Source organism: Falco peregrinus, chromosome 8 (assembly GCF_023634155.1).
Source record: "Falco peregrinus isolate bFalPer1 chromosome 8, bFalPer1.pri, whole genome shotgun sequence".
NCBI classification, from domain to species: Eukaryota; Metazoa; Chordata; class Aves; order Falconiformes; family Falconidae; genus Falco; species Falco peregrinus.
Window position 1 is genome coordinate 10,571,094 of NC_073728.1, and position 15,110 is coordinate 10,586,203.

The following is a 15,110-nucleotide window of genomic DNA, read 5'->3' on the forward strand; positions in this document are numbered from 1 at the left end:
AGCACGGTTGTCATGGCCCTGAAGGTGACGTTGTGTAATGGAGCTGGAGGTGTTAGTCACCATTGGCATCAGATCCTGGTTTGGAAACTTTTTTGGAGGCAGCCTGACCCACTGCCTTGGCTGAAGCAGAGGGAGAGCAATGGCCACAGCTACTCCCTCCCCTCCCGGTTTTCACAGAGGATGCTCCCCCCCCAGAAGGTGGGCTGGGTAAAATCACCTTGGGGACGTTCAGTATTGCAAAGGTTATCTGTGTCACCTTCTCTTTCTTAATCCCTGCAGACAGAAAGCACAGCTGCTGCTGGATCAGGAGGTGGTGATTCACAGTGTAAATGGCTCTTGTACCGAGAAGAAGCCAATATATTGCATCTTCACAGTGCCTGCACTGAAGACTAAAACCTTTTCATTTAAATTAGGAAGGACAGCTGGATTGTTCTTAGTCATCTCCAATGATTTTGTGGATGAGAGTGGGTGGCAGGTGAGATTCTTTTTTTAATTAATATTCTTTTTACCTTGCACTTACAGATCAAAGTGTCTGTGGTGGCATTGCTCACAGCAGCTCAGGGGCCTCCAGCTCCTCTGAACAGTGCTCTGAGGTGCACGAGTGCTCAGGCTTGCTCTCAGGACAACGGGAGCAGCAGAAATAAATGAAGACAGGAGAGCAACAAGTAAAGCTGCAAATCAGCCTCCATGCACAGGGTGTTGTGGAACAAACAGGGCCTGGCTGACCCTGGCACACTTGTTGAGAAGATGCCTATCTGGGTGCAGTGGAAAAACTTGCAGAGTGAAGTGCTTGCGAACTATTTTAAGGTTGCGACGTTGTTCATCTTACAAAGATAACTTAAGTGTGAAACGCCTTGAGGATTTTTAGTCTCTTAAAATAGATCCTTAGGTGCTAGGTTTTCTGCTACTCAATGCACAAATTGTGTTGTATTGACATATAACCCATCAGCTAATAAAAAAGAGTGATTGTTCATTAAGCTACGGTGTTTGTGCAATGTCTGGCGCTATGGTTTTTGTAAACAAAGAGAAGGCTTCTATCCTTATGAAACTACTTGATCATTCCCTGGGAAAACTTGAACTCTTTGGCCGGTTTCTGTCACATCTCATTGTTTCTCCAGGCCTTATGAGAAGAGGTTGGGTGAAGCAGCGCTCCCCAGAAAGGGTCCCCAGGGAGGGACCGGGTCCTGGTGCAGCTTCACCTTTTTACTAGTTTCTAACAAATTCAGCAGCACTCAAAAACAGGCAAGGGAAGACTTCAGTCATCTTGTTGCTTGTGGAACTGACTTGTCATCTCAACTAGCTAACTATTTGTATAGCTGTACAGGAGGAAAAACCCGCTCCAACCCTCTCTGTGCTGATTGCCATCTATAAAAAGATCTTGACAACCACTCCTGTGAAAAGCTCTCACACCTCCACTCTGCAGCGCGCCTTTGATGCTTTAGCAAGTGGGTAGTCCTCAGGCTACTGAAGTGCCGTTCCTTTGTCTTCGGCACTGCTCAGCTCCTGCCCGCCTGACCACGCCTGTCTCTCCCGCGGGAGGTGATCCCCTACATCTGTCAGGAACCCTCACTTTCAGTGGTGCAGGGGTGAGGAGGTGCTTGGAGGGGCCCTTATTTTGCTCGGGTACCACAGGTTTGTCAGCTGCAGTGACTATAGCGTGTAGATCATCGTATTTCTGAGAGAGGGAAGAAGATACTTAGCACTGAAACTAAGCTTGGGCAAGATTCTCCATGCTTCTCTAGGCAGGGGTTCAAGAGCACTCCCTTCTCCGCTCCTCAGCTCCTATTTCGTATTTAACTGGCAGAAAGGAAGCGTCATCCGTCGGTGTAATGGGATCACAGAAAAACAATGAGGCATGAAATTATTTTCCTTCTTTCCCAGATAAATCCCTTGTTGTAAATTAAGTAGTTTACCCATTTAACTACAGGTGAATCACCGATGTCTGCACAAGTCTACTGTTAATATGGACGAAGATTATCCAGGACAAACTTTCAGACCTCGTGGGTGTCTCTTACTAATGATGAAGTGATGTTCTTTACCAGTTATGTATCACCAAGATAACGGGGAAGCTGGGGAAGAAGCACAGCGTCTGCTACCTTCACTGTGTGGGATCTGGATGGGGTGATATCCCCATGCTTTAAGTTTTACCCAGTTCTCCATGCACAAAAGGAAGTTTCCATTGAAAAGGAATTTGGGATTAGCATTGGATCAAGCTGTCCATGCAGGCAAACCTTGGAGCAGATGGACAGACAGCTTTCCTGAGGCCAGCAGGAGCATTCCCTAGCTGGGTTCTGCCTGCAGCAGAGCTGGAGCCCAGGGCAGGGTGTCCTTTGCTGGGCTGTGCTAAGCAACCCTGCATGATGAGCTTCGCGTTCATTAACCTTGCCGATAAAAATCTGAAACTACATGCACACCATAGCAAATGCAATCAAGTATAATTAAGCCAACAGAAACACAGGACTCGTCCCATATTTCCAATTATTTATCTGAGATACTGTTTTACATGGTGAGTATCAATTCTTTTTTCAAAGGGCTTGACAAATGGTGAGAGTTTTATCCCCATGGTTTGGGGATCAAGCCCTGAGAAGGCTTGACTGTATGATAGGAAGAGTTAGTGATGGGAGACTTAGTAGTACGAGCAGCAAGAGCTGAGCCCCTCAGGCTGCTGAGTTCAAGGTTGCCTAGTGCCAGCTGCAGGAGCCACTGATGTTTCTGACCAGTCAAGTATTAACAGGGTCCTAACAAAGATAACAGAAAACCACTTTGAGCAGCAGGCTGTCATGGAAGTAGCAGGTTCAATGTTTTATTCCTGCAGCCAGAGCTCTCTTGGCGCCCTGTGGCTCAAATTGGCTGTCCCAGTGGTACAGAAACACTGCTGACAGTAACGCTTCCCACCATGAGGAGACAGGGCTTTAAGCAATAGAAATGAGATTTAGAGCTGATGTTCTATATCCTCTTAAAGCTGTATGATTTGGGGGCCTCATGCTGGTAATTAAAGATACTTATAAGTCATTGAGGCACAAGTGCATATGAACTTCAAAGTGTCATCACCTGGGGCCAAAACCTCCCTCCTCCCCAGCCCAGATTCAGAAGCTGTTGTTATTAATATGGGACAGAAGCCTCTCCAACACAACAACGTGTGTCCGCAGAGCTGGGGGAAGCTATTTCTCAATGCCCAGGTAACATGCCCCCTCAGGGCTCCTGTGCCCTGGTGGGAAGCCTGCAGGAGAGTGGGTGCCACAGTCAGGGAAAAAAGCCTAAATACAGTATTTCCACAGCTTATATCTGCCTCTAGCAAACTCGTATTATCTCTGGGGAGAAGAGGTTGTCTGACACCCACCATGCTCTAGCTGATGCTTCCTAAACCTACACAGCCTAGCGCCACTCGCAGCTCATGGGAACTGGTTTTGGGGAGCAGTTTCCCTCCCCTTCTCCGTCCTAATGCTGTCTGCAGCATCGCTGGTCCTAAAGCAGAGCCTGTGGCTGCTGCGTGCACTTGGGCTAATCCTGGCAGCATTGCTTCTCCTTAGCGATTCATTTGCATGAAGATTATACTTGTTTGGGTTCTTGGGGAGTGTTGGTCAAAATTGGCATTTTCCTTTAGATACGGCTTATAAACTGCTTGTCTCTTGGCTTGGCTGGGGTGTCTCCAGGCAGATATTTGGACTAAGATGTTTCCAAAATCCCTTCAGTGGCTCTTAGGTTATCAAGACTACAAACAAGGCTGGAGATGTAAGAGGTCTTGTGCAGGTGTTGTTATTGGGGGCTTTAAGGCAGCGTACCCTCCGTGTGGGAAGGGACATTCACTCAGGCACTGGCCGGGTGTTTGGCAATGAGCTCTGCAGGATTTGCAAAGGGGAGGAAAGCCCTGACATCCCATAAGAACGTGTCTTTCTTGTATGTGTCTGAGGGCACAGTCTTTGGGGGTCTTTAGTTGCCTAAGGCAGAAGAGCTGCTGAAAGTTCAGCTCTGGATTTTGGTGGGTTTCATCTTCCAGTTGATTCAACAGGGGGTTTTTTTGCTGTTCCTGTAGGTGAGGGTTGTTTCACAGCAGTGTGACCCTCCACCGTGCATCCTGCTGAATCCTGCTGCCCTGCACACCATTTCCAGACTTAGACTGGTGTAACTAAACCATACCCCTGGCCTTTCCCACACGCTGAGCAAAGCTGTTCTGCACTCCAAGTACTGAGCCAGGCAGAAATCCTCCTTTCTGCCAATACACAAGTTATGTACCTTTTTCCTTTTGCAAAAATTTCAAAGGTGGGGCGATAAAAATACTGCCCTACTTTATAGGAGAGCATAAGGGACAAGGGGCATGAAAGGACTGTCAAATTTAGGAACTGAGTGTACACTTGCTGAATGCCTGTGTCCTGCTTTTGAGAGATGATATCAATGGACATGCAGCTTAGAAAATTGTTTACAAAGCCGTTGTCAACATGTCTGTTCAGGCAAATAAGTGGTGAGCTTATTGCTTAATCCTGTTTTCAGAAGCACAAATATAATATGAAAGCATCAGCTTGAAATGTGATGTTAGTTTTCCTGTGCTATTCCATTGCCTTTCTTTTTTGGAAGCAAAAAGATTAAATATCAAGGAGAAGCAATAAGCTAGTTCAAGAGGAATAAGACTGAACAAAACCTTTGTCAGAGCTAGAGCTTAATGCTGATATTAACAGTTCTCCCCTTTGGTGGCATGGATGCTGCTAAAACAGCCTCATCCACAGCTGAAATGCCCTCCAGGAGTACCATGCTCACAAGTAACAGGATGCTGAAATCACAGCCTTCTCAGCAGTCACCCCTCCCTCTTTGAGAAGACAAAATCAAGCAGATCAAACATCTACCAGAAATGGATCCGATGAAGGCTCCTCACCATCCCCAGCCACCCGGTGTTTCTCACTTCTCATCATCAGGGATCTCCCTCTTAGTGTAAGCTTAAACCTCTCAACACTTCCCCATTTGCAAGCACCCTGAAGAAAAAGTTTCCTCCCTGTCAATACCAGTCATGGAAGAATTTTTATGTTGTCTCCTCTTCTTCAGACCTCATCTTCCACCCTCTTTTCCTGGATCATATTGTCTAGACGTCTTTTGCCTGTGCTCTTCTGCTGTCCATGTCTTTGCCTTAAAGTTAATGCAGCACTTATCCAAGGTCTGCTTTGTTTCTTACTGAGGATATTTAGGGTGCAATATTCTTGCAAGGGCTTTTTCTACCTGGTATCGGAGACAAATTGTTTGAATTTTGATCCCGTTGCAAGGGCCAGCCTACCTCTTTCATAAAAGCTGGAGTCAGCATAAGAGATTTGAGTTAAGCAGCACTTTCCTGTTACCTAAGACATTTTTTCTTTGGATTGGGAGCAGAATTAGTTCCACACTTTACTTACCATGAAAATAATGTAATGTTTCTGCCTAAGTTAGCAAAAAATGTCTCCCAAGTGCCTATAACTCATGGTAGTAGCTGACAGAGGATTCAGATCCAGCTCCGTAACAAACTGCAGAGGAAATCCTACCCCACTGCCTCTGACGGCTTTCAGATCATTCCCCACATCTCAGATTTAATTTGATCTAACTATAGCTCACTGGAAAATGACAATTCATAGTTAGGCGATTTTCAAAGTCTAATTGCTCCAGAGTTGTCTCAGTACTTCAGAATTTCTTAATTGTATTAGCCAAGGTGAGGATAATTGCTGCTTTCATATCCTTGAAACTTCTCATACAAAAGAGGCTTATGCAAGAATCTGCTCATTCTCTCCAATAAATGATCTCTCTGTTATTAAGGAGCGTGTATTGGGGGACTGCTGGGAAGCATTCCACTGCACCATTATGTACTTGAACAAAACCTGAAACTTGCAGGTACAAGACTAAATTATAGTCTGGGGCAATCATCAGAACACACTTCTTTTTTTTTTTTTTTTTTTTTTCCTGAAGGTTGTTCTTTCAGAAGAAGAATAAGCCCCAAGTCGACACATAACATGTGTTTTGCACTTTGGGGATCTTCTGGGTGGGGGAAATCTCCTATCTATAGGTCACTGGTGCTCTGACATTGCTCCTGGTCACAGATACCAATGTTGTCCTTTTTAAAACTTCTAGGCTGTGCTACGCAGTGGCCTTAATTTTTGCTTTGTTCATGCAATCCTCGAGCAGGGAGCATTTCTTCCCCTGGTTTGTATAGCTTCAGGATCCTGAGCAATATGCAGGGTTTCTAGATATCTTGGTATTGTGGCTGTGTGCTTGTGCCCAAAGTGCAATAAAGCCACTCCAGCAAAGAATTAGACATAATGTTCTCCCTTAAGCTCCAACAATTAAACACAAACATACCCATGCACAATGAAATGCCATGTATCACTGCTGAGGCTACAACTACCATGTTAAAAAAAAAAAAAGGGGGATGAACCATGTATTTTCTAACATGCTAATTCGATAGACTGGATGTGGGAAGGAGGCATTCAGTGAGTCAAACGCTTAATCCAAGGAGCAAGTGCTACACAAATTGCTGATAACGTAGACAAATTTCACAGCCTGTTCTGGGGAAAATATTACATTTCATGGTGCTTTACAGATGATGAGAAATCCTATTAAAATCCTGAAAAAATATGTATACAAGTTAAATGTGGATATTTAAAATGATCCGTGTTTATGGGTGCAGGATAAGCAGTAAAATGGGCATCTCTTGGGGATAATAGCATGTGTCACAGAGGTTTTACACAGGGTCCTTGGTAAGAAGTAATCTTATTACAGTTACAGGGCCAATTTCTCTTGCACCACATGAAATAATGCTAAGAAATAGTTTAAGTATTTCTTTCAGTGGCTGGACAAACTCAGAGGATAAATAAGATGGAGACTCTAATGGTGAGTGTTTGAAGGACTGCAAGAATATCAAACCTTTCAAGTAAGCTCTTTCCTCACTCCAGCGCTTTAAATCAAGGTGGGCTGTGCCATCGTTTTGGGGCAGCAGAGCTATGATTTACAACCTTTTTCCAGTTACCATGACTGGCTGAAGTACAATGGCATTAGCTTTGCAGAGGTTTGAATGATTGCTTTTTAAAATGAGATGCCAGTGCTCTGCCTGCAGAGCTGTGGAGCTACGCCGATGCAGCAGACTGGAACGTGCAACCTACTGTATTCCCAGTCCCTCCGGGCGTGGAGTGGATCCGCATCCATTGCTCCCCACATTGGCAGTGCACACATAGCTTTTGCATCACACAATTTTGTCACAGATGCCTTTAAATCCTCCATCTGGGTTCTGTCTCTCCAGGACTCGATAGGTCTAGAAGTTGCTTTAAAACCCTTGGTAGCAGTGCAAAACTCCGGATCAGGGACCAGCTCCCCCTGAGTGAACCTTGCTCTACAAATGCATCAGTGTGGTTTCCCTCACTATGTTGCTTTAATCGTGTTTGCTTTTGAAAGCACCTCCAGCGTCAGGGTTGCAATAGGATCTGGTTTCTATGGAAGAGAAGGATAGGCTCCACACCAGAGTCCTCCTGGGGACACCTTGAGCTCTGCTGACCTGGTACTTTATTAACATTGTTCTTTGGGGAGTAGGCGGGCTTTGAACTTTGCTTCTCACACATTAACCCATGTAACTGCAAATGTCCTGAGCTCTGTGGAGTACTGAATCTCCCCTGAGAGGAGCTCTTCGTGGTCACCACGAGACTTGGTGTTGGGAGAAATCCCTATATCCCTGGGAGTTAGTGACGTGTAATGACCCAATGGAGGAGCTCTGCTCCTGAGGGACAGATGTTTATAGAGGCCACAGCAACCATTTTCAGTAACTTTCCTAGCACTTTTTGACCACCAAGTGATGTCAAGCAAGAAACCATCCTCTAAGAGCACGGCACACTTTGGCTAAGAGGGCAAACACAGACGCAGCCCAGCCATGCCCCATTAACCAGGGTTATGGTTGCTATAAACCAGGTACTGCTGAATTCCTGCATTAGTCTGTTTTCATTAGCTGTAGTGCTTACAGAAATGAGAAAATGTTTCAAGGCATGAATCTTAGCAGCGTGACAAAGACCCTAGCAGATGAACTAGATGGCTCTGTCTGCCATGGATCCAGGAGAGCCTGGTTTCCCGCAGGCTTGCCCTGCACCTTGGCACCTCAGCATGCTCCAAAGTCCAGCCAGGAGCTGTTGCTTTTCTGTGACCTCATATGAAACCAACAGTTTGGAATAATTGGACTTGGAAACTCAATGCCAACTTATTTGCTGAACTTCAATAAGAACCATCACTTCTTCATGACAGTTAAGTACTGGGAGGTGCTAAAATGGTCATAAGTGACCTTCTCTAGTGAAAGATGAAAAATTATTGGCTTGTGGGGGCTGTGTCAGTTATCAAACACCCAGAAATATTCAAGGGGAAAAATTGCCTCCAAACACAGATTAGTTTACTAAAAATAGCACAAGGAATGACTCTTATGTCAGATGGTGTGAAATGATGTAAAAAACAAAGCCTTTTTGAGCGCCTCTATTACAAGGGATGTATGGGATGCTGCTATAATAGTCATTTATATGGTTGCCTGCCAGCAGGTCCATATATTTGTTACTGGCAATGAATGTCCACGCTCTTGGAGGGAAAAATGTTTGTCCTCAGGCTCTGACAAGATAGGTTATCCACTCTGGAGGGAAGGAGAGGCTCTCAAAGAATTATATTCCCAGTTGCTCTCTCTGCCTCTGGAAGCTCTTCCCAGAGCCTGTCACAACTGTGCTACAAGTCAGCTTGGCTCCTGCGAGGTTTCACAAGGGCACGCTGGCTCTGGGAGCAGGAAGAGGATGCCAGGTTTTCAGTTTGACTGCCAGGGTTGGACGTGACATTCTGGTTAAACACAGAGATGAGGCAGGCAAGCTTACATATGTATCTTCTTGGAGGGAAATACAACCCGGAAGGGCAAATAAAAGCTTTCTAACAAGAAGAAATAGAGCTGCCTGGGCGTGGTGGTGGGGTGCGGAGGGGAGATGAAGGTCCTCATCCCAAAATATTGTGTTACTGAAGGAGCGGGAGAAGGAGAAGGAGGTGCTACCAGGATGCATGGCCGGAAGGAGCCCAGGATATCGAAGGGTCAGTGCTTCCCTGCTGCTCGGCCGGCATCACCGCTGCTCTGAGCCACCAGTCACACCAGGAACACTTTTTCCATTAAAAAACTTTCAAGAAGGGGGATCTTCCTAATTTTATTTTTAAAATTCCAAAGAACTAGAAAATCACCTTTGAAAATTGAAAGGAGACTTGAAACAACTTTCAGGCATGAAACTACTTGCTAGTGAGGTATGAAACTGTATGGCTACAGTGAGGAAGCATCTTTTGATTAATATTTTCAACTAAAAACTAGCTCAATGATGAGGGACAGGACAAAACACCACGACGATGTTCCCAAATCTGTAAATAAACACTTAATAACATGCTCATCTATGGGGGGTGGGGGTAGTAAAGGTTGCTGTGAAGTAGCAAAAAACTGGCATGTGCCTTTTGGTATGGGAGCTGCTGCCATTGTTATTTAATAGGAAACTTTAGGAACTGGTTTTGCTTTCAAGACATGTGATGTCTGTTTTTATAAACATGATCAGAAACATGTTTTAAGCTGTTTGTATAAAGTGAAAGGGGCAACTACGGGAGAAACAGCAAACCCTTTTTAGAAACCTTACTCATATTTTCCAAGGGAGCTGAGTGCAAAGCAGGACCGGAGAAGATTTGCAGCTGAGTTTCGGTTCTAACATGTGCTCAGGAGCAAAGGCTGATAATATTTGCTGACTTCAGCTGGGTCAGTAGCAATGCACAAGATTTATGGGAAACCCCCTTTGCTGTGCACAGTTCTAGCAGACAAAACGGATAGGTTAATTCACCTGGGACCAAGTCCCTAAATTTTCTGTAGCACTTCTCTGCAAGCCTCAAAAAATGTCTCAGGTGCGGTTACCTGCTGGAGAGGCACTCCTGGCTCCCCACCAAGGGTGCTTAAAGCTTCTTATGTGGTTTAAATAGGTTGCAGCTGCCTTCCCTTTCAGGCATTCAGAAAACCACATGCTCCCCAGCCAAGAGTGCTCCTGAGCCCCTTGCAGAAGCACTGGAGAGTTTCTTGAAGCCCAAAGTAGGGCAGACAGCCTTCCGACTGAAACTTCTTATGCTGAAGAATCCAGCTTTGCAGCTAATTACCTCTGCTATTTCAGTGAATAACGTTCTCAAGGGTTTCTTCTTTTTGCCTTCTCTTTTGAATAGTGTATTTCTTACTCTCCCAGCAGTACATTCTCTGCTCCGTTAGATCTCCTGGAGTGCCGTTCTCCCAAGGTGAGGCAAGGAGACAATGAAAGCCCTGCTGGTATGTGTCCCTGGCTTCAGGAGACTTCACATGGGCCTTACTGCCCTGCCATGCAACAAGGTGCATAAACCTGCTGCTTAGGGACGTGTTTTAGCAGTGGATTTGCTAGTGTTAGGTTAATCTTGATGCTCTCAAGGCTCTTTTCCAACCTAAATGATTCTGTGCTGCTAAGATGATGGAAAACCTGTGGTAGGAGAAGAGGGGGAAAGGCCAGGATTCCTGGCTGGGAGCTGGCTGCAGATGAAAGCGGTTTGGAAATCACCTAATGGGATAGATAGGTCATATGTGGATAAAAGAAGTGGGGTGGTTCTTTCTTTGTTGTCTGTCCGAGTTTTAAGCTAGGGGGCCTGGCTGTGACCTAAGGCTTTCTGTCTCTTTGCCTATGGGTCCTCAAAGCTGTGAAGAGGTACCTTCTGAAATGTCAGTCCTTCACCTCTTAAAATGTTTCTGTGCTCCCATATGGACACCTCTAGCAGAAGAGGATGAACTGGTACGAATCTGGCTTTTCCTGGCAGCCCACTCAGAAGGTGCAGTGATGGAATAGGAAACATCTCCTTACCTGGTATAAGTTCTTATGCTATGGGGATGCACGCTTCTCCTGTTTCTCATCATTCTCAAAGGTGGGCAGAAATAGCACATTGTGGCTTGATGCTGCTGGGGGAAGCAAACCCATATCAGCTCTTATAGCGACTGGGGGGGCTTCCAACACAGCTGGGAGCTTGCGGATAAGAGCACCCTGAGCGCCTGTTCATAACACTGTGATTTGTGGTGCATTGTGATGCTTTCTGGAAGTATTTAGGTAACTTAAATGGGCCCCTTACGTCATCTGAGGAGGCAAGATCTGACACTCCTTAGTCAGCACTTTGATGAGGAGAACATTTGTATTTAATTAATACTGCTCCACAGTGATGGGTACGAGGCTGTGGAAAGCTGAGCGGGGATGAGAACAATGTTGCCCAAGTCCAGCAATGCAGAAAGAAATTATTAGTTTAACGGGGCATGAAATTATCCATTCTGTTTTCTTCAAAGTTAATCGTAGTTCACAATACAGTCTGCCATGGCTGATGAAACCTCATCAGGGTTTCCCGTGCAAGAAACTCAAAAACATATGCCTTTGCTGTGAGGACTGTTAACAGATTACCTGCCCTGGACATGAAAAGGGAACAAAGGCTGTTCCCTGATAAAAATCACCTGGTTATTCTTTTTTAACTCCATTTTCCTCTCTGTTGCCCTCAGTGGCAGGGAATTTGGAGGACTGCCAAGAACAGAGTTTTTATTGAAGCACATGGGTTTGCTGCAAGGGGCAATGGCCACAGCATGGGTTTGCTGCAGGTGCCTTGTGGTGGTTGTGTGGTGAGTGGGAGGCAATGGTCCCTGCTCAGCAGAAGAGTTATAAATCTAGATGGAGAATCCAGAAAATGCTGAATTTGGTCTCCAAGATAACTAATATCCAAGATAACTAATATCCAAGACATGGGAAATGAGAAACTTTATGGCTTTCTTAGAATTGATGGATAATGATATGATCCTTTAAGGAGATATTTTTAATTCTTGCCAGGGAGGGCTGTGTTCCTGGGCTGCTTTGGGCATGCAGGTGTGAGAATGGGACAACAATATTGCTGCAAACACTGAACAGACTTTTGTGTCTCCTTGTTTTGTCCCATTCAAATGGTTGAGAATTTTCAAAACCTGGAACTGCCTCAGAGTAAATTTGTCCATGTCCAAGAAGCCTTAAAATGTAGGTGATTACATGAATATTTGAAGCTGTGACAGTAGATGAGTGATAAAAGAGTGGACAGAAATTCCCCCAGCTCATTCAACCCAATCAACAGAAAAATGTCAGACCCTTGTGGTCAATTTGTGACTGAATATAAAGTCAAAACAAGTCTCCAAATACTGGCTTTTAGCTCAGCCTTGAAAGCTGTCCCATTCCCTCCCAATGTTAAGCTCAGACCAGCCACTCCTGACTTGGCATCCTTTACCTCTGCCATCTTCTTTGTGGTGTTGGTCTGGGGTTCTTCAGCAGAAATACGTAATGGCATGAGAATTTATTTCTCTTGCTGTTGTGCAGATGGAAAACTGGCTGCTCATCCAGTGTTAATCCGATGTGGCTATGTGGCAAGCTGCCCTTTTCTGAGGTACCGCCATAAAGAGAGATGCTGTTGGATGCGATAGAAAGGGGAAGAACCTTTAAAGTTAAAATATAAACATAAAACAGTTGCAAATATATGCCAGTTGGCTGAAATTACAGCTGTTAATGGCCTTATATGAAATGATTGAGAACCCGTTGCTTAACCAGCCCGTTGAGTGAGTCTCATAGTAAGTGTTCTGGTGTTGAAATCTATTACAAAACTGATTTTCCCCCCACTGATTTCCTTGCACCAGGCAAGAATGCAAATTCTTTCTATTTGTTAGAGACTTTAACTGAATCGTAAGCAACTCTTTAAAAGCAGGCAATAAAATCCTGGGGCTGATCTGCATATGCTTTTATACAAGCGTAACTTTGAGATGCACAGAGCAACGCTGTTTCCCCCCTGCTTCTGATACAAAGGGCTTACCAGCTTGTATTTCTTCTATGTCTTAATGGTCTCCAAACTAGGAGACCTTTTCATGAACAACGTCCTTAGACAGTAATGGGATGGCTAAGGGATCTTCATCAATTTTATCCTGTCCTAACTAGTCTGACTGTAAGGAAAAGCCTGAGCAGCCTGCAGTACGTGGGTTAGCTTTGCATTGCCTGGTAGCAGTGGCTGCAAAACTGAAGGTGAGGGGCTGATGGCTTATGGATAAGGCTTCAGAGGTTTTCTTTGCTTTAGAAAGTGAAAAGCTGACACAGCTGCAGTTTTCCTTCAGCAGCACTTTGTTCTGATCGTACGTTTTTTCGTATGTTGATGGGAGCTGAGGCCATAGCAAAGCACACGCTAGGTGCTGACAAGTAGTTCCAGACACAGTTTAACAATTCACAACAAGCTTATTTTTAAACTCTTGCAGTGTCTGTTTGCTGGCTTTCCTTTCTCTCCCAGTAAGTTGACTTGACTCTTCAATGGAGACTGGATTTCACCAAAGCAAATTGATAATTTGTCTTACAATATAAAGTTGACTTATGGTTTATAGTTTGATTTATTGCTCCAAGCCAATACAACAACTGAAATGTCAATTTATATTATCGTTCCTTCAAACCTATATTAGTAGCGACCCTCTGAGCCATTGTTAAAGCAACAGAACAAAAGGTGGCTGGGAGAGATCTCTGGTTACCCACTGTGAAAGTGGGGACATCGGGGATCCAGCATGATTTCCATCTATTTCTTTGGAGAAACCACTTCATTGTGTGAAAAGCTTTTCAAATCAAAAGCCACGCTCCATGTTAAAAAGGGGAGCAATTACTGTTTCCTTGCTTATGCCCTAACCTGCTGGTTCTGGGTCTGCCTAGCATATGCTTTCCTTCCTGAAACCCCTCTGTGCTAAGCGCGGGTAATGGATGCCAATCTTCCTCAGCATGCATCGGGATATAACGTAGCCCAGAGTGACTACATTTGCTTTGTCTTCTCCATACCATACTGTGTCAATGTCTGGATTCGTCAGGCTGGAAGAACACTAATGACTTCACAGCATTCAAAATGGGATGGATCATTTGATGGTCATGTTTGATGGTCCTGGATAGTTTCATTTTGGTTTTCTTGGGGGGTTTTTTTGTGTGTGTGTTTTTTGTTTTGGTTTGGTTTTTTACTCTTTCTGTTTTGTTTTGTTTTTCTTACTCTTCAAGAGGTAGAACAGAAAATTGGATTTTTTATTTTTTTTTTTCCTTTTGCCCGGGCTTTCTTTAAAAATAAGCCATAAAAGTAGCATTGTATTTGGTTGTATCATTATCTGACGTGCAAAGGTCCTCAATATATTCTTCTGGAGGGCAGCTTAGCCTTAGATTTAATTTCATATATGAGTATATCCCTGTCCTTTCAGTAAAGTTTTACAATTTTCCGTACTTGCTTGGAATCTGTGTGACCTTTGCAACACTCTGCTTATGAATAGTGACATAACAAGATTAACATTGATCTTTCTGCAGCAAAGGTACTCCCCCACCTTTCCCCCGAGGCCCATAGGCTGCTGTGGAGTACAACTTGCACAGCATACTTGAAATTCCATATTGAGCTTAGTGCATAGGTAGCCTGGAAAAAAAGAGGGGAGGTGGGATTTACTTATTTTGTTATATCTACTTGATGGCACACAATTTCTCAGCCAAGGAACACGTGCAAAGTAAGATAGAGCTTACATATACTGATGGACAAAAGATAACACACAAACTATCTTTAAAATTTGCCAATGGTGTCCATCATTCTTTCCATTTTTGTTTGTTAGAAAAAACAAGGCAGTTGTAACAACTAATATACAAGTCCTCTGAATGGCAAACAACAATCTGTTGTGGTTGTCCAGCATGGAGCACTTTTGATGGTCAAAGAGGGAGTCAAAAGGTTGCTGTCCTTCCGCCCTGTGTTGCGTGAAGAGTGGAAACAAAAAGAATTTTGGGAGAAGAGCAGGAATGTGATAGATCAGAGACGGGACCACATGCAAGGCAAGGAGATCTGTGAATTCCTGTGGTTAGTGGTATCTCAGGAGGTTGCAAGGGTTATTTTAACCTGTATTTGTGCTGAAGTCCAGCCCCAGTCAAGCCAACAGGCTGCATGGCATTTTGCCACAATCTTTGTTTCAGAAATGCTCCTCTTCAAGGACTGGAAAACTTGATTTCAGGAGGAAATAATTTTAACTGGTGCAAGGTGGGGTGATTGCCTAGGCAGATGTAATTAGGTAGTAACCACATGGT